We start from the raw sequence: 19,664 nt of genomic DNA on the forward strand, positions 1-19,664 counted from the left end.
GTCGGCAGTGTGACAAAGCCATCAGAAAAGCCAATGGCACTTTATCGTGCATCAGCAGATACATGACGAATAGATCCAAAGAGGTGATACTTCCCCTCTATAGGGCATTGGTCAGACCACAGTTGGTGTACTGCATGCAATTCTGGACGCCACGCTTCAAGAGGGATGCAGATAACCTGGAGAGGGTCCAGAGAAGGGCCACTCGTATGGTTAAGGGCTTGCAGGCCAAGCCCTACGAGGAGAGACTAGAGAACCTGGACCTTTTCAGCCTCCACAAGAGAAGGTTGAGAGGCGACCTTGTGGCTGCCTATAAGTTCATCACGGGGGCACAGAAGGGAATTGGTGAGGTTTTATTCACCAAGGCGCCCCCGGGGGTTACAAGAAATAATGGCCACAAGCTAGCAGAGAGCAGATTTAGACTGGACATTAGGAAGAACTTCTTCACAGTTCGAGTGGCCAAGGTCTGGAATGGGCTCCCAAGGGAGGTGGTGCTCTCCCCTACCCTGGGGGTCTTCAAGAGGAGGTTAGATGAGTATCTAGCTGGGGTCATCTAGACCCAGCACTCTTTCCTGCCTATGCAGGGGGTCGGACTCGATGATCTATTGAGGTCCCTTCCGACCCTAACATCTATGAATCTATGAATCTATTAAGTATGCAGTTATAGAGGATGCAAAATGCTCATGCTGACCAAATCCATTAGCTCTGACAGAAGACTCTAGATAATCTTCTGTCCTCATCCAAGAGGGTCAAGCTGTAGATTTTTCAATTTACTTTATTAAAGTTTGTGTCATTGGTTGCTTAGTTTGCTCTACACTGGTCTCCTACTGAGTCTGATAGAGTGAATGGTATGCTTAGCTAAATTTTCTCAGCTTTTCTTTGGGCAAGTCAAAAGCTTAACAGTGTTTCACAAAGTTAGGGCCAGATATCCTTGATCTCATATGAAAGTCCTTTAGCCATCCATATATAGTGATATCGATTATTTTTATGTATTTTTTTCAGTAATGGTACTGCTTCTAAGGCCTATTTCTTGTGGTTTTGTAAAAACCCTTTACAAATAATAAGATATAGCTGCTAGGAGTGTGCAAAACAGCCCGTATTTGATTCGGATTCAGCCCAAATTGGGGACTGTGATAGCTTAATTGATTCAGATCACTGTCCCCAATTGGATTTGGCTGAATTCGAATCTGAAGATTCAATGCTACTTCAGAGAATCAGTGATTTGGCCATAGCCACAGCTTTAAATGTTTTTTTCTACATACCTCAAGGTACCAGCGCAGCTCGTGAATGCCGAGATGCTGGGATGGATGGAACGTCCCACAGGAGTGTTGGGGGCAGGGGGAGGAAGTCCACTTCTAGGTCTGCTGCTAAGTACACTGGGGAGCCCCCTGTGCTCCTGTTGGATGCCCCATATGCCCCACCATTGCAGCATTCATGAGCCGCCTGCTACTTTGAGGTGCGTAGAAAAAACATTTAAAGCTGTGTCTATATCCAAATCACCAAATCTTTCTGAATCTCTCCAAATCAATTTGGAGGAGTCCAATTTGATTCAAAGAGATTAAACGATCTCCTGATTCAGTTTGGATTTGGAGCTTTGGCCACCAAATCGGGCCAAATCTCCACCAAATCCAATCTGGGACCGAAGCTGCGCACAGCATAACAGCCACTCCTCCAGAGTTTCTGTTGATTCCAAAGAGTCCTTTGCTTTTCAGAGAAGTTACAGAGCAAAGACCAGCAAGTGGGATTTCAGATGACCACTAATTCAGATGACCGTGTGCTGCTTAGGATCATATGATGATGACAACAAGGAAAGCATTTGTATTGGACAGGAAAGTCAAGGGTATGGGACACTGCCATAGAGGTGTTGTAATGATAATCCTATTATGCTTACAAGAGTAATGAAAAAATGCTTAGCCTTTAAACTGGTATAAAGCTGCTGCAGTGGAATGGAGGATGAGTCCAGACATGTTTGAAATGTACAATACGCCTTTCACTGACACTGCTGTACATCAGCAATTGTAAACATTTGAACTCAGAGGACTCTTATCAGTGTATAGTTTGTGTAAATGAGAGAAGAATCTGGTTTGGTATACCTTGAAGAAAGTAAATTGAGAAATGGGTATAAAGGAGGTGGAGCAATGAGAGAGAGAAACCATTTCTGCTTATCACATGACAGGCAAGAGTCAGATGCTGATTATAGGCACAAGCTGAATGATAGCATTTGCATCAGATTTTCTTAAAGTTTAGATTACAATTTCATTCATTTTTAGTCATTTTAGTCATAACAATTCAAAAAGTGTTAATTTCAGTTAGTGGGTTCATTGTTGAGATGTTAATCGTGTTATAACAAATCCATATGAATAATACAGGATTACAGTAAAATTCCTTTTCATTAAGACTCTCTATTAAATATAGTGGCCACATGGGCCACTGGCTACAGAAACTGGCATACCTTAGCCACATTGGCCTATTGGGCAACTAAGCTCAAATATATCTTTGATCCACAGTAGTTGTTTTTTTTCCCCAGAAATTAATATCTGAAAAAAATTATCATCTCTGAGTATTGAATAATATCATTGCCAATCCATGCTAAACGATAAAGCAACAATTTTTTTTTACCCAAGAATTTCCACTAATTTTTTTTTTTCAAACAAGAATGGAATAAAAACAAGTATAAAAAAAAATCAGATCTGAGTAAACTAAAAACAATATTCATAATAATTAAAGTCTTGTAGGTCTTTTTATGTGCAACTCAAAAAGAATTCAATTAAATTATTAACAAAGAAAATGTTACATCTGAAATGCCATGGTTTATGCAATTTCACTCCAATGTGATTGGAAACACTTCACCTATTAAACCATGGTAATCAGAATTGTTAATGGAAACCACCTTTTTAACTATAGTAGGTGTTATACAAGAGTCCCCAGCATGAAGGCTGCATGCCCCTGGAGGCTGGAGTGGGCACAGTGAGCTCCTGCAGGTGGCAGCATCTCTGTCAGTGGCAGGAGCGTGGCAGCAGCAAGTGGGGCGCTCCTGCCGGCAACTGTGGTACTGTCAGCGGTGGGGGGCAGGGGGTGGCAAGCACTGACCGGCAGTTGGCAACTGCCCGCAGACTGCTTGCAGTGTCAGCAATGGCCAGCAGCAATCGCAGACTGCCCACAGATGCTGCCAGCAGTGTCAGTGGTAAGGGGGCGGGGGTGGCAAGTGGCGACTGCCCTCAGGTGCCACCAGCAGTGTTGGCAGTGCCTTTTAGCAGGGTGTGCACCACCACACTCAGGGGGTGCATGTGCACCCCCTATGCATTGCCAATGGTCCCCAGTATGGTAAAATATACAGACTCCAGACAGAAGATCCTAAATCTATAAACCCAAGATGCATGAATTACTGCATTTGAATGACATATGCCAAATACTGCCTTAACTGGAGCTAGCTGGGAGAAGTCATGTGTACGCATGCATATAGGTTGAAATTTTGCTGATTCATTGAAACCAAAATATGTCACATAATCATCTTGACTTCTGACTTCTGTGTCATTTGACAAAGAAATTTCAGAACCAAGTGTAAAAAAGATGATTTAATTTCCTTTGTTATTTCTGTTTTGATTTTGCAACGTTAGAATTTAATCCTGAGTTTCCCATTTGATTTCTAGTGGAGGACAAAAGTCCATTTCAGTAGCCAGTCTCGTCACATGTTGCTCAGTGAGTTTTGTCATTGGATGAGAGAACATCCAATGAAAGAAGTCACAATGGGTACAGACAGAAGTGCCAATTTTTGCTTGATCTGGCCACAGAAAGCAATTTTTGGTCATGACAAAATACAAATAAGTGCATGGCCGCAGACAACTTCAAAAGTGGCCAATTGGGTGAAAATCTGACCCCCATTGCATGAGGTTTCAGATGAAGATGTTTCAAAACAGACCATCTTCTGTAACTTTTGTCTGAGCTGCCTCCCAGCCTCGAGCTGCTTTCAGATTGGGAGCAGGGAAAGAGAATGGAGAGAGTTTGGTCTTGGGCTTTTCAGCCCCTACTGGAGGATGGGGCAGGTGTACTGGAGCTTCCCTAAGGTGAGGGGGACCCCAATTCACCCACCCCACCCTCCAGTGCTGGCTGAGGAACCCCTAGCACAAACTCCTCTGCTTCCTTTCTCCTCTCCCATTTTGAAACAGGGGCAGGCTGGGACAGAGGATGTCTGCAGCCAGCAGCTAGACTCCCCTCCCCCCTGGAACCGACAGTGAACTTCTGTATGTTCCAGGGGGCTGTTGTAACTCTGAACGCTTCCTGCAAAGTGATCTGAGTTACAGCAGGGAGCTGCACTTCCATCTGCACCCAGTGTACCTTTCTGGAGGATGGCAGTGCTTATTTTCTTTTGCTTCTGACTGCAGACTGATGAATATTATTCTTTGCTCCAAGAACGTAGCAGATTGAGTGCTTCTCCAGAGGACTCCCCCAGCCTAGCACGTACCATCCGTCTCATGCCAGTAACTATATTGTATGCGAGACCGTAATTATTCATTTATTCATTTCCCCTCACATTCTAACCCTCAAAGAAAATGAAGAGGGACTTTAAAATACCAGCTGCTTGTGGGGGAAAAGTAGTCTTCTATGGCTCCTAGGACAAGAAGCAACAAACTTAAGCAACAAACTTGCACCATCCTTCACCAGGACCCTGTTTCAAAGCTGGGTTAGTGGAAGTAATAGTCAGTGGTATGCGGCTGTTCAGAAGTCATATTCTTTTGTGGTGTAAGAAAAAAAAAAGGGTCACCTCTGGCTTACTCAGTGGAGAAATGGTTGTGGATGTTCCAGGACATAAATGCTAGAAAATGAAGGGAGGAAAACCAGAATCGCACAAGGTACGATACATAAGTGGCAGAAAGCTGGGGCTAACAGGGCTTAGTCCCCCCTCCCCCAAATGCAGCTCTACTGCTCCAGTGCCACCACCATGCCCCACCACTGCAGCGCCATGCCCAGTGCCCCTGCCAAGCATCAGCCCCGCAACAGCCCTGTGGGAGGGAGGAAGGAAGGGGTGGCCCTTCACTGCCCCCCACACTCCCAACCCCCTCAAATTATATTTTCTCCTGCCACCACTAGAATCAAAGTCCACTTTTCCCTTCCAACACTCTCCATGCCTCTTGAACCTACTTTCAAGCAAGGGGTTGCCACTGCCATTACATTATACTTGTTTTCGCTGCTGTGTGGGTTTCCTCACTGAACATTTCTACCCAGAAGTTTCAGACTTTCCCTCCCATTTGGTCTGGCACCGATGTCAGTGTAGAAACCACAGCATAGGTGGCTGGAGTGTACACATGGGATGAGCTGTTTCAGCAGATTCTAGCTGTGAGTGCTGGGGAGATTTAGGAAGCTCTGTATGGTAACTGGAACCTAGTCCACAAATCAAGAAAAAGTCATGGATAACATTTTCCTTTTGCTTTGGAGGAAAAAGGAAGAGTTTCCTAAATAAAACAAGTCTGTTGAAAATGACCAAGAAATTGAACCCAGAATGTTTCTTTAAATTATCTTTAGCAACATACTGAAAGAACAATGACCAGAGCACCCTGACAGCTTCCCAAAATAGGAGGAAGAAATGCTAAGCAAAGGGCCTTTGTTGCAAGTGGCAAGTACAGGTAACACCACACATAGTACGTACACACTAGCAGTGGGATTCTGTTTCTTTTTGTGTAGCAGAAGGCGGCTTTCTGTTCACATGAGTATCAATTTTGCCACTCAGTATAGATAGTTATTTACTTTCCCTGCAGCAGAGATGTTTAAGCAAAGACACAAACACTGAGCGCACACAGTAGGCTACACACTGGCCAAATTCTAACATTATAAATGCCTACGTCTGTCTGTCTGTAATGCTTTATTTGCACTCTGATTGGCTGATGGAAACAGTCAGAGTGCTTCAAGTGTGGGGGAGCACCGCCATGATTCCGAAGCCGCAATGAGGACCAGACGGAGGGTGGGGGAGCCGAGGCCAGCAGTGCTGGCCTTAGCTCCCCCACCCTGCTCCCTGCAAGAGGCAGAACAGTGGCGGCATGGGGCATTAGGTGGCAGCACTCCATCCCAGCCCCCTCCCCTCCTATTATTCTTGATGGCAATTGGCTAGTACATACATAGTTACATATGTACACCCACTCTGGATGAGCACCTCACACCCATGTACTCTTCCTCTCACGCGCGCGCACACACACACACACACACACATAACTATTCTGTGTATTTTCAATTGATGTGCGCATACTTATGCATCCACAATATAAAGCCAAGGTCTAAAATTGCTAGGTGCACATCACATGCTGCTATTGTCTGTAATATAGGAAATTGGTGTTTTAAAGTTGAATGATGTTAGCATTATCTGGACATTTATAATGTATAAATTATATTTGATTTGGCTTAGGTAACATTTTAAACAAAGTCAAACTATTTCGCCATGCCTGAGTTATATAATTCCTTGAGAAACAGGTGATTAGAAAGGGATTTCTGACCCCTTCCTTAGGAGATGCAATACTAATAAGGTAGCTGTCCCTTAAGTTTAATCTTTATGTCTTTTTCTGTGACCTTCTCCTTTAGGTTACAACTTTGGAGGCTTAGGAAACCACTGCAAAATTAGAGAAAGGTTAAGGGCAGTTAGAACAGTGAAGGTACAAATGTGGTGACTCAAAGTTATTGCTAACCACGACTAAATCTTGTGTGCAACTTAATCTATCTTGCATCATATGGAGTTGGTGAAGTAGCCTAGTGCTCTTCATTCCTATCAGAAGTCATGTGCTAAAGTCAATGAAGCTTCATAGAATTTCTTAATGATGTTTGTACCATTTTTTTTCATGTCAGGTGGGGTAGTGGCACTATCTAATACAGTGGCCACATCTACATGAGAAGCTGACAGCAGAATCATTACTGAGCAGTCATTTAGTACTTATATAAAATGGCTGTATAAACAAGTACTAAATGACTGCACAATAACCACAATTACTGCGCAGTAGAATCACCAAATGGCTTTTAGGTGACACTGACTGCACAGCAGCTCATTACTACTGCACAGTAGCATATCACATTTCCTGCCATGTGATACTACTGCACAGTAGTAATGAGCTACTGCACAGTCAGCGTCTCATGTAGACACGGCCAGTGATTCTCAACCAGGGAGGTCATAACACCATGAGGTGGCCTTATACCTTATAAAGGGTAAGCTGAGTGCTGCAAATTAGTACTGTTGGATGTGCAAACACCTACACATGATACACAAGATAAACCCAGAAATTTTCCACAGGATTCCATAGCATCAAAACCATTCTGACCTTTCTGTGGTCTTGCTGCTACTGCTGCTGCTGCTGCTGTAGGGCAGGCAGACAATGCTGCATCTGGGGCTGCAGCAATTGGGGACTTGTCAATTTGACCTGATGGAAAATTCCTTTAAAATCTGACAATCAATTTGATCTCACACAGGAAAGCAAGACCCACCAGCTAAGAATCTGAGAGGTTTCCTTCAATACCATCTAATACACATGGATATAAAAAAAATACAACTGTTTCACACTGCTATAGGTGAACTTCCACAAATACTCTGCATTTTGACAATAATCTTTTAAGTTTCATTTAAGCATAAATTTCTGTTTAAGTTTCTCTGAATCTTAGTTATTATTTCAATTGTCTCAAAATCCTTCTCCTCTTCTTTCTGGTACTCTGTCCCTGGCTATTTTATATGGAAAAATCAGAATTTTGTCAGATTTTTGACTGTTCAGAAAAGGAAGCAATTTCACACAGTAGTTTTTTTGTTTTGGGTTTTTTTTTTGTTTGGTTGGTTGGCTTTTTGGGTTTTTTGGGGGGGGGAGGATTTGGTGGGGGGGGAGGGTTGGGGGTTTTTTGTTTGTTTGTTTTTTTAGGTACAATGAGTTTTGCATGAGTTACAATGTGCAGTGTGCCTGAACCAGAAGACAGATTCCACACATTCAAACTGAAGACATTAGTATCCAATCCATATCCAGATCTACATTTGATATTTATAGCTCAAGACTCTCTGTAGCTATTAAATCAATGCCAATCTTTTTTGCACAGTTAAAAAGGTGATCCTTTTGCACTGTAAAGAGTGTGACATTGAATTACGCCTTTTTCTGACTGAAAGGGGTGATTAAGGATATTCTAATGTCCACTAATCCAATAGAAATTTAACCTTCTCCTGGTCTGTAAGCCAAATTTATGATTTAAGTAAAGTTCCACCTGGTATGAATTTGGCTCAGTGCGCCTTGCAAACTAATCTTCAGCTTTCTATAGGGAGCTTTAATAACAGAGGGCTGGATTGGCTCCAAGTTTTGTACTAGTAGACACTGGTACAGAACCTGAAACAAGACCCTGTACTGAAACAGCCACCAGGGAGAATTAATAAAAGGCAGACAGTACCAACCCAAAAGTTGAGAACAGTAGTCTGGAAGGGAGCATGTGACTCAGTCCACCTCACTGGCAGCCTCTGACAACAGGCTTTTATAAAGCCAACAGCAGAAATTAGAGCTGTTCTCTATTGGTAGAATATCAGGGAATTAATCCCTCAGAAAGAAAAGGTCTAGTTTGATTCAGAGGAGAGCCGTTTAAATTCTCCCGCGTTGTTAGATATGCATTTGGCCCAGTAAACCTCAAGATTCTGGCTAGTATGATGCTCTGTTTTCTAAGAATGTTTTGAAGCTAAACTCTTAAAAACCAAGTGTTTTCAGAGTAAGAAAGTACCAAAGAGTGTAATATATTATAGTCATGCACACACAAAAATTATTTTGCTAGGGAGCATGCATTAGTAACCTGGATTAAAATAGGAATAGCAGGTATTCTTGAATGTAACGCTAGACTGCCTCCATTTATTTAAAATGATCATGTACACACTACAATCAAGGAAGTATTGTAGGCTGAAAAGTAATGCAAGTAGATCAATATAACCACATTCTTTAAAGAGTGTATAATCAAAACATTTAGTTTCACTTCTGAGCTCACTGAACCTTCTATAATGATATATCTGCACCAGTGAGCTGAAGTGACATACTGGAAATCTGGATAGAAATAGGATTGTTTTCGAAAACCTCAGGTTGTTTTCTACTAGTTTGTAGTGTTGAATTAAGAGTTAATAGGAATGCAGGTTATATGGAAGGAGAAATATATTTTGGCCCTGGAAAGAGCATCAGAAAATTGTAAAATATTTTTATCCAGAGCTGAGACGGTTTTGCTCTGTTTCTTGTGGAAACTATTTTGCAGCTGCTGACCATTTGTCTCAATTAACAACAGACCTTTATTTCTTCTTGGTTTGACAGTCTATATGCTGGACTGCTCCAGAGGGTTTTTCCTATGCATCGTGGCAGTGCACATGCACATTTTTTTCAGTAGAGCTGGCCCAGTAGTATGTGTCAAATATTAAATCCAGTGAATTTTATAAGCTTCTAGCTTTACAAAATATTCACCAACTAGTTCCATTAATTGCAATTGTATTATGTGTGTTTAACCATTCTGCGAGCATCTCAAGAAAACAGTTGTTGTGTCCCAATTAGATGATTGCCAAATGAGCTTTAAAAATGGTCACTAGAGTTTCCCACTACTCTTTTCTATTAGTTCAGCAGCATCCGTGGAAGCAATATAGGGAGCTCCAGGGTAGGCATATTGCCATAGTACTGTATTTAGCAACTTGTCAATTAAATCTGCTCATAAAAGCGGAGCCTGACTGACAGTGCAGAGAATCACTGATGGGAAGCCTGTGGTAGACTGCTCTCCTGCTTTAGTATTGGTAACTCTGGTTTAGCTGAAGTGGGCTTAACAATAGTGAGAATGTTTTGTACAAAATCTGTACTGTAGATAAGGTTACCATGGCATAGACCCCTTCCTAGCCCCCTTGCCCTTCATCATGCAAGCAGTGCTGGTTGATATGACAGATGGATTAAAAGCATAAATTCAACTAGGAATTCACGTATTCAGTTAAAACTTCTGGACAGCTTTTCAAGTCACACAGCTACACAGAGGATCTTTGCACAAATACAGCCACAGTGCACCAAAAGTGTTAAATAATCATAAATAATTTACATGTTCTTTGATCAGTTTTAATTTCTGGTGTGCTTCTCTTGCACTAACTTTACTTCTCATTGGCCTTCAAATTACAAATATTTTTTTCTGGAGTGTCCAGTTGAGAAAGCAGAGTGGGCGATAGCAGTGTTGCACATTAACAGTATTTCAGCCAACAATTTGTTACAGTGCCTTTTGGCTGAGCATGGACAGGATCGTGGCTTCTTTCCCATACTGCTTTGCGCAACTGTAAAAAATTATATAAATTGCCTCTGAGCTTAGAGCTTAGAGTGATGGAATAGAACAGGAGTGGCTAACCTGCAGCATCTGTGTGTGGCACATGACAGACTGGGAATGGGACAGGCAGCACAGCAGAAGATAGGGCAGGAAGCAGAAAGCAAAGCAGCGAATCAGGTAGGGAACACAGGGCAGGGAACAGAAAGCAGAGCAACAGATCAGGCAGGGGGAACAGATTGGAGTGGCACTTGGGAAAGTTTCAGAGCTAACTTGTGGCATGCCTGCCAAAAAGATTGGCCCCCACTGAAATAAAATACTGAACCATGGTAAGTCACTGCACTTTTCTTTGGGCTTGATGGTGAACAAATGAACAAATTGTTTCATTAATTACCAGTTAATGAAACTGACCTACTTCTTCTCCAGCTCATTTCTCAGGAAAAAGAAAGTACTTAGCTCCGCAATATCATATGTATAACCTGTAAGCATAGCCCACCAATTCTGCTTAAATAGAAAAGTATTACCCAGCCATGGGTGTTTGCCTATAACACAGAGATCCAGTAGATTCTGTCATTGGGATGTACATAGGGGTTGTGACTGGAATGGTTGTTTAGCTGTCCAAGTTGCATTCCAGCTGGTCCTAGGCTCAGGGAGGCAGATGTTCAGTAACATTTGCCTCCTTCACCTCCCCTCTGTAACATAATAACAACAGTTTCTTTAACTATTTCATACAGTTCAGGTGGACCCAAATGTACATGGCTAATGGCATCTGGGCTTTTCAACATTGTGCCTACTACGTACAGAACTTACAATGCAGTTTTTTCAGAAAGAGAGGAAATACAGCAAGCTGCAAAGTCAGACCTAAAACACAGACTTTGGGCCTTCATCTTCATTCTCTACTGCTTAGCATTTTGTGTAGTTATTTGCAGCTACAAAGTGAGTTTGAAATGCTGCCAAGTCAAATCCTCTACTCAAATGGATGCTAGCCTTCTATACCCACTTTGCACAGCTGTAAATGACTACACAACATGCAAAGCAATGGAGAATCAGACCTTTTACCTCAAGCATTAAAATATATAAAATAAAAACATATTATGTTGGGCGATTATTCTGTGTACTTTTGAGGATGATAGATATGGGACTGTTCAGCCTAGAAAAGAGAAAACTTCATGGTGTGTAACAAGGAGCCTTCTCGGGATCAGTCTAACAATGCACACCTGTTTCTGGGCCAACTGCCCAGCTTCTCGCCTGCCATGCCTTGATGATATTTAATTAGGATGTTAATTAGGTGGGAGGCTGCCCATTTCTTGCCCTGATGCCAGGGGGTGCTATCTGCAGCTCCATTCCTCCCCTACAATGCAGCCCAAACCTCGCAGATGGCATCCATCGATCTTAACCTCACCAGCCCCACACTGGGCCCCAGAATCCTCTGAACCAGACCCCAACTGGATTCCCTCCAATCAGGCAGTCTACTCTGCCCTCATTCTGGGCTACCTAACTCCCTGAGCTGTTCCCCCTTATGGGTGTGGTCCACCCAGGACCTTTGGCTACACAGGCCCTAGCCTCACCTCCAGGCCAGTCAGAACCCCAGGCCCTCAGCTCTGGGCATCCCTCGTGGTGGGCCCCTGGCTCTTCAACCCTTCTGGTCCTGACCCCAGCATTGACCAGTCAGGGAATTTCAAGTCAGGCTTCTGAGTCTATAGCCCCACTCTCTCTTGGGTCTGCCTTCTGGACCCTACAAGGGGGTAACCCACCTAGTTGTGGGAACTGGGGTTATTAAGGCACCCCAACCCACCCTTCACCAGGGTGGTAACTGGCCTGGCATTTCCTGGGGGCTCCTGCACCACTGAGAGCCCCACCTAGACACCCACTCCCAGCAGGGTGAAGTTTTAGGTCATGTCCAGGACCAGGAGCCTCCACACCATCCCCTACAGCTCCTGCCCTTATTTCCAGGATATTGCATGCAGCCTTGTAGCCAGGCAATGTTTCTGCCTAGCTGCCAGCAGCAAACTGCTCTGTTTATGTGGGGGGCCAGAGATCTAAAATGGCCATCGCAATCAAGCACCTGCTGGCTGCTTGGCTGAGTCCTTAAAGTGATAGGCACCTACAGTGTACTGTCACAGGGGGATTTGGTGGCAGCTTACAAACATATCAGGGGAGAGCATCGGGGCTAGGTGAACAATTATTCACCAAAGTGCCCAAGGGGAAAATCAGGAGCAACAGTCGTAAACTCCTAGAAGGTTTCAGACTGGATATAAGGAAAAACTTATTCGCGGTTAGTGTGACCAGACTCTGGAATAGACTCCCAGTGGGGGTGATACAGGCACCTACCCTAGAGATCTTCAAAAGGAGACTGGATGCACACTTTGCTGGGGTTATTTGACCCCAGCAGTCTTTCCTGCCTAGAGCAGGGGGACTGGACCCAATGATCTCACAAGGTCCCTTCCAGCCCTTAACATCTTTGAATCCTCTGTCGCACTCTGCCTAATACTACACTCTTCATCTCACTCCTTTTTAATTCCTCTGCTTCCCTTTACCACACTTCAAAATCTTTTACCACACTTTTCTCCTTTTGGTCCTTCCCATTTAATGTATCCTGTGCTTCTTAACATACTGAAGCATCTCCATCCTGACAAACTATTTTCTCCAGCAAGTGTTTTAAGTATGCCAAATCCACCCTGTTATACATCTTTGTTTTGCACCACAGAAAAGATGTAATCCTGAACCAGACCAGATAACTTCCAAGGCAACCATGTGTCCAGTGAAAAGTCATATTGCTATTCCTGCCTGATTCTCAGTTACAGATATAATAGTAAACAGGGCAAAATGAGCAGCTTGCAAATAAAGAGACTGATGTTATCTTTAATTCTATAAAGTAGTATATTTTCCAGTCTATACAAATGCCCCACAAAAAGCATGTCCATGCAGAAGATTTAACAATATAAACAAATAACTATAGAGTGACTGTACATAGCACCACATGCTTTCCATATAGGAAAAACTATGCTGGGGACTAGAACAGAAGTGAGATATTCCATGCCAGCTTCATGAACCACTCAGTTGGTACAGCAAAATGGCTCCATTCAGGCATCTACACAGCACAGTGAGCAAGGCAGTTCTGTTTCCTTTACATAGTATTCACTCCAGATTAATTTACGTTTCAAGAAACCAAAGGAGGACTTGCCACTACAAGTAAGTGGAAAGCAGTTTTTTCCATCCCATAAAACTTCTGAAGCTTAAAAAAAATTGCCTTCCCATGTTAGGACACACTCAACACCTTTAAAATTTTTATCTGAAAAAAAGAGCATCCTAGCTATCTGGTAGAGCCAACAGACCAAGAATCAGGCTCCTTCTCAGCCTGATTCAAAGGAGGTACTTGAATTTACTACAGCCAAGATGTGCAAGGTGACTGGCTGACATGGAGGACTAGACTTTGTAGAATATTAATTGGTCCAGAGAGAGAGAGCAAGACAACAAAACATGATACAGTGCCTAACAGAATATGTAGCAAAACCCCTAGTTTTTCTTTTTTTTATTTTATTTTAAAATGCATTCCCTCCCCTTCCCCAACCATTTCTGACTTTTTTCTCCCTCTCTATTCCCTATAGATAAGCATAAGTAAGCTAAGATGTACAATAAGCTTTAACATTTTATTTTAGGTAGTAAGTTTTATTTTTCTCTCCCCTCTTTGCAAATAAGTTCCCTGCTATTTTGATATCAATACCCACTGTTTTATAAGTGATAATTATTGTTTGTACTGCTTTTATATGTGTGATTACTGTTTTAGGCCTATATATGTAAGTTAGCATAAGTCATGTCAAGCCTCCATCTTGTGTCCTCTGCCCAGGCATCCCCTGTGTTGCAACTGTATGTTTCATGTACCCATCCCATGTAAATTGGTTCCCGGATGAATGAAAGTGATTGGGAATGACTGAAATACAATGGTAGCAGGCCTCTACTGAATGGCCTGTAACGACCAGGCCATCACCTCGCATCGATTCATCCAGGAACCATGGACCTCACCCAGGAACAGAGACAAGAACCCAGCATTTGAAAGACAAAAAACCCTGCAGAACCAGCAACACTACCATTGTACCCCACCATTACAGACACCCAAAACTGCACATCCCTGCATGGAGCACACATGCTCAGTATGCCAGGGGCTGACCCTTGCCTGGGCATGCCTCCTGTCACTAGGGTCACACAAGGCCTGGCGCTATAAAAAGGGGCAATGCAGACAGACCCAGTGGGACGCCCTCTCCATCTGGACCAGCACCATGCCACACCACCTATCCACCCAGAGGCCCTGCCGGTGACCCCCCTCTGGACAACACCTACTGGACAAGGACCCCTTCCCAGCCTGGATAGGTAGCTATCACCCCTCACCCCCTCTTCAACCAAGGACTTGGACTCTGTTTCTCTTCCCTACCTGGACTCCAGCCCTTCCAATGAGTCTCTTTCTCCTGCTGCCATTGTGAGTGCGTGTGTGTGCATGTGTGTGAACCAATAACTTCATGGGGCTGTGTAGTGTGTTGTCTGTTTAATAAAACTGTTATTTGGACCCCTAAGTTGGGTTTTGCTTTACTATGGTTTAGCCCTGCTCCAATCTCTGCTCCTCGCCCCTCTAACTTCTGTCTCATTTCTCCGTCTCCTATTTCTGGCTCAGTGCCACCTCCAACACCTGTCCTGAGTTCCTCTCTGCCTCCAAACCCCCTGTTTCTTTGCCACTGTCTTATCCCCTCTGCCTTTTCCTTTTCCTCTGAGCAACCAGGTTTCTGCCTCAGTTTCTTTCCTGGCTGTCTCCTCTTTGCCACCACTTATCTGCCCCCCCTCCCTGCAATATCTCAGCTGTCTGCCTCAGTTTCCAGCCCCAGTCTACCTTAAGTAAACCCAAGCCTCAGTTCCTCAGCCAGCTTCTCTGTAGTCCACTGGCTCTAATACTGGTTCTGGCAACTTTCACTTCTTACACTTTAACTCTTTCTCTCTCACCTGAACCTTCCCCCAAGTATCCCAGGTACCCCAAGCACACACATACACAATGTACCATCCAAGTTAGGAACTTACCTGTGTGTATGTGTAGGTGGATTGTATGTGTGTGAACTGGTGACTGTGTGTGTATATATATGTCATTGTGTGCATGATATATGATTTAGTGATCTGTGTCTAACTTTTGGGGTGCATAGTGTATGTGTTTGATTTGGTGATAGATAGGCATGTGCCTAGGCTGGTTTGGATGTGTATGTGCCTGAGCTGGTAGTGTGTATGCACCTAATTGATTTGTGTGTTTGTATATGTGCAATTGTGTCACACCCTCCTGTCTAACAGCATAATATTGAGATGCTGAGAGTTAGCCTGACCCCACAGAGCAACATATATATGAGCTAGCTCATTTAGAGATAACTCAAGTACTACAAACAGTAGAGTTCCATTAGTGTGGCATCCTCCTCAAGCTCACTAGCTTTGCTAAAAAGACATACTGACTTTGTTGCCTAATGATAGTTAGGACACTCATTTGGAATATTAGGTATGTCAAGGGTTTAAAACATCTGTTTCTTCCCCATGATACACAATATAATTTTTGAAATCTTTGAAATTGGAGGTCAAAATTAGCATCTCAGGCTAGGGACAGAAGTTACACATAAACTGGTTTAAGTGATCAGAAACTGGTTTAAACCTGTAACAGAACAGACATTCAGTGCACAGAAATCACAGTTTCAAAATGGCTGAAACTGCTTTAAGATAAACCTGATTGAATGCAGTATCAGTCTTAACTGATTTGGGTCAAACTGGTTTATGAAACTTCTGCCCCAGACCCCCTCATGGTTTAAGTTAAATCAGAGTCCCCCCATATCCCAGCTTGCTCTGCAGCCCTGGGCTGAGCTGGGCTGGGCTCAGAGAGCTGAAGCAATGAGGGCTGGCTGACAAAAGGCTGGCTGATAAAGTGGAGACAAGCCCAGCTGGAGATGTAGCCCAGTCTATGGGTGGGAAAGCAGGGGGAACTGCTCCCCCAAGCAAACCCTTGCTGGGGTCTGGGGCTAGGGACAGGGGTTAAACACCCCTTCCCCCACTTAACTTTATTGCTGGCTGCAATTGTGGACTACAAATCCCAGAGGCACCAGGAAGCAGGAATAGGTAGAGATGAGCAACTCTGCAGGGTCCTGCTACTGTAATTCTGGACTGCAAATCCCAGAGACCTTGGGGACAGCAGAAAGAGGAAGTAAACAGTCAAAGAGCCATGCTCTAGTGCCCCCCAGCTTCTGGCCTGAGTCACTGCAGGCATTTGGCTGCATTACCTGAATCAGTGGTAAATGTCTGTTCACTTCTGTTTCAATTTAATCTGTACCACTTAGAAAAGACTGAATTGATTCAGCCTCAGGCTTTTTGACTGTTTGTACCTATCCTTATACTTCTGGTCCCAGTGATTTTAAAGATTTCCTGTACATATAAATGGAATCTTTTTTATCACTTGGAAACAGAACCAACTTCCTTATTTTGAGACCAAGCAGATAACACTAGACTCCTTCTGCATCTATAATGCACATATTTAAGCAAGATTGAAAGCAGAGGTTATTTACATTCTAAGGCATCAGCCATTTTTGAGTTTGCTGTATGGATCCAGTCTGCAAAATAGTGCCATACTTCAGACTAAAATAATTGTCAAATCAGGCTAGTATCTCTGTGCCTCAAATGACTCTGACAACTCCTCAGCAAACTATGTAACAAACTAAGACATAACTCTAAGGCTGCAAACATTACTGCTGAGGAGTGTGCCAAGGAGCCAGATGCTGCAGGAAAAACATCTGGAACTTCTGAGTGCCTTTAAGAAAGAGGAGGAGGAGAAGAATTGTGATGTTGTGTGAAAAATAGCTCTCTTCATCATTTTCAGAGTAATGGCAAAATGTTTAAAATATTGTCTATTTAAAATACTGTAAAAATGTAAGAACTGAATACTTTTAACTCTTACAGTTATATATAGGATGGCTCATGGGTGAAAACATTGCACAACAGACAAAGAAAGTATTGAAAACTCTGAAAACTGTCCAAGGATGACATACCTGAAGCTTAGAATCCTGTGACAGTTTCTCAGGGATACTTATTTAAAGAAGAAAATCCTCCTTTTTATAGTTCCGCAAAGAACATGCTTATATGTGGGAGGGAAAGAAAATGAAAATTGAAATGAAGTTTTCATGGTACTAAGTCAGAGCTAACCTTTGGTTACATATTTGTTCTCATTCTGACATCATTCACACTCATCCTTCTGGTGTGAACTGGGTACATAGTTGGTCTCACAACAGTTTTCCTGTCTGATGAGAATAAAACAACAACCTATGAATAAAACTAGAGATTATCCCATCCTCCAAAGAGAAGGAGAGAATCCACGGGTGAAGGCACTTACCTGGTTTGCAGGAGAGCGCATGGATTCAGACCTAGCTTTTTGACATCTCTTCTGAGTGCTCTAACCCCAAGGCTATTAACCATTCTGAGGTGGAGACTTCGACCAGATTTTCCGTCCTGCCCAACATGAGAACCTGGCTTCAAATTTGCAATAGTGCTATATATTTACCCCTGTAATTGAGGCCAGGGAGCACTGAGCTTTGATCATATATAAGATGTTTCGTGCTACATACTGTGAAAAATCAGGCCTTAGGTGTCTGAAACTAGACACCCTAAATTACCATATGTCTTTCTATATGATAGTTCCCCATCTGTAGAAGGGTATTTATGATAATTTCTAATTTCACAGGGATGCGGGAAAAATAAATTAAGTATTCTGGGCATTCATATGTTGTAGTAAAGAACACTATGAATAAGCCCAGATGAAAGTCAATAACTCTGTCTTCAGAGCAGAGTTTGAATACTATGCAGTAAATAAGGTATGTGACAACATATTGAGCAAAGAAAAGAAAAGAATAAGCCAATGTCACAACAATTTTTGAGGGCACTGTCCAAATTGTTTCAATACCTGTTCACCTTAGCACATGTTCTTTCGCTGATGGAGTGACATCAAGCACCAGATTTTTAAAGGCACTTCAATAATAGTAATTATCTACCCGCTTTAATGATGCATTGTAACCACACAACAAAATTCTACTCTTAAAAATATCCTGTTACTTTTGAAAACCCCATTAGCTGCTATCCATATTTTTTACCACCTAAATACCCTTGGATATGTGATGCCAAAGTATTCTGCAATTCTCCGTAAACTGAATTCTATGTTTAATCTTTTTATTAACAATTTTGACTCAATAATGGGAAGGCAACGATGAAATCTGCTAATGACACATAATTAGGAGGCCTTATTAACATAGAGAAGGATCAGGATACCATATGGAAAGAATTGGATGCCCTTGAGTACTGGGAGAATGAAAAAGAGATGAAGGTCAAGAGTACAGAATGCAAAACAAACCATTTAGGAATTAATTGTCTAAATGAGTTTGGCCCAGCTCTGCTTCAGAGATCAGACTCTAGCATGTTCTTATAAACAACCTGTTATCCTGTTTTGTTCTATTCACAAAGTTTGAGGTGACAAATACATTTTACATGTTTGAGCTGCAGTTTAAAAATGTTAAATGCGGTTGTTTGTGTAGTGTAGACAAGGCCTAAATGTCTCCTCAAATAGTGACTGTGCTCAAACATTAGAAATCTAGACGACAAATTCTTTGTGAATAAAGTTCAATGTCATAAAAATGAATTTCTCTATCAGTAGTTGTATCATCACCACAAGAACACCTAGGTTGACAGATTCACTTCTTCCAAAAATTCTTATACAGCATTTTGTTGTTGCTGTATCTGTTCCCATTTAATGAGAACACTGCCAACAACTTGACTAGCACAAAACAAGTGAGGTGTGAAAGGCTGCTTAAAAGTAGCCTGCATTTTTTATGGTTTTCTTTTACATTCAAGTTCATTTTCACTGCTCTGGAAATACGTAAAACGACAGATCTGGACAAAAATTCTCAGTTCATCTATAACCCATACAGCCTGGCTAGCCCCTACATAATGCCCCTCCAGTATGTTGAATTTTTATTTGAAGGGAGGCAGCAGTTTAATTTTCACACTCCATTTGATGTCTGTTCAGGAATGGTGACTTTTTCAATGTTCAAACTTGTCCATTAGAAACTGGATGGAAACCTCCAAACTAATATAATACGATGAGGCACCAAAGGACTACCAACTGGTAACCATTTTGGTAACTGTTGATTTGAATAGGCTTAGAACCAGTATAAGTCTAAAAGTAAAATAATTTCTATGTATTCAGGTCCCCCATTTTCAATGGCTTTGCTACCCAAGTTACCCATTTCTGACCTGAGTCACAAAATAAGGCAAAAATTATGACCTTGCAGGCAATCTCAGTTAGAGAGAGAAATTGGTAACTTTTTCTTTAATAGAATCTTTTTTATTTGAAA

The sequence above is a fragment of the Alligator mississippiensis genome, chromosome 1 (genome assembly GCF_030867095.1).
Source record: "Alligator mississippiensis isolate rAllMis1 chromosome 1, rAllMis1, whole genome shotgun sequence".
Taxonomy (NCBI): Eukaryota; Metazoa; Chordata; order Crocodylia; family Alligatoridae; genus Alligator; species Alligator mississippiensis.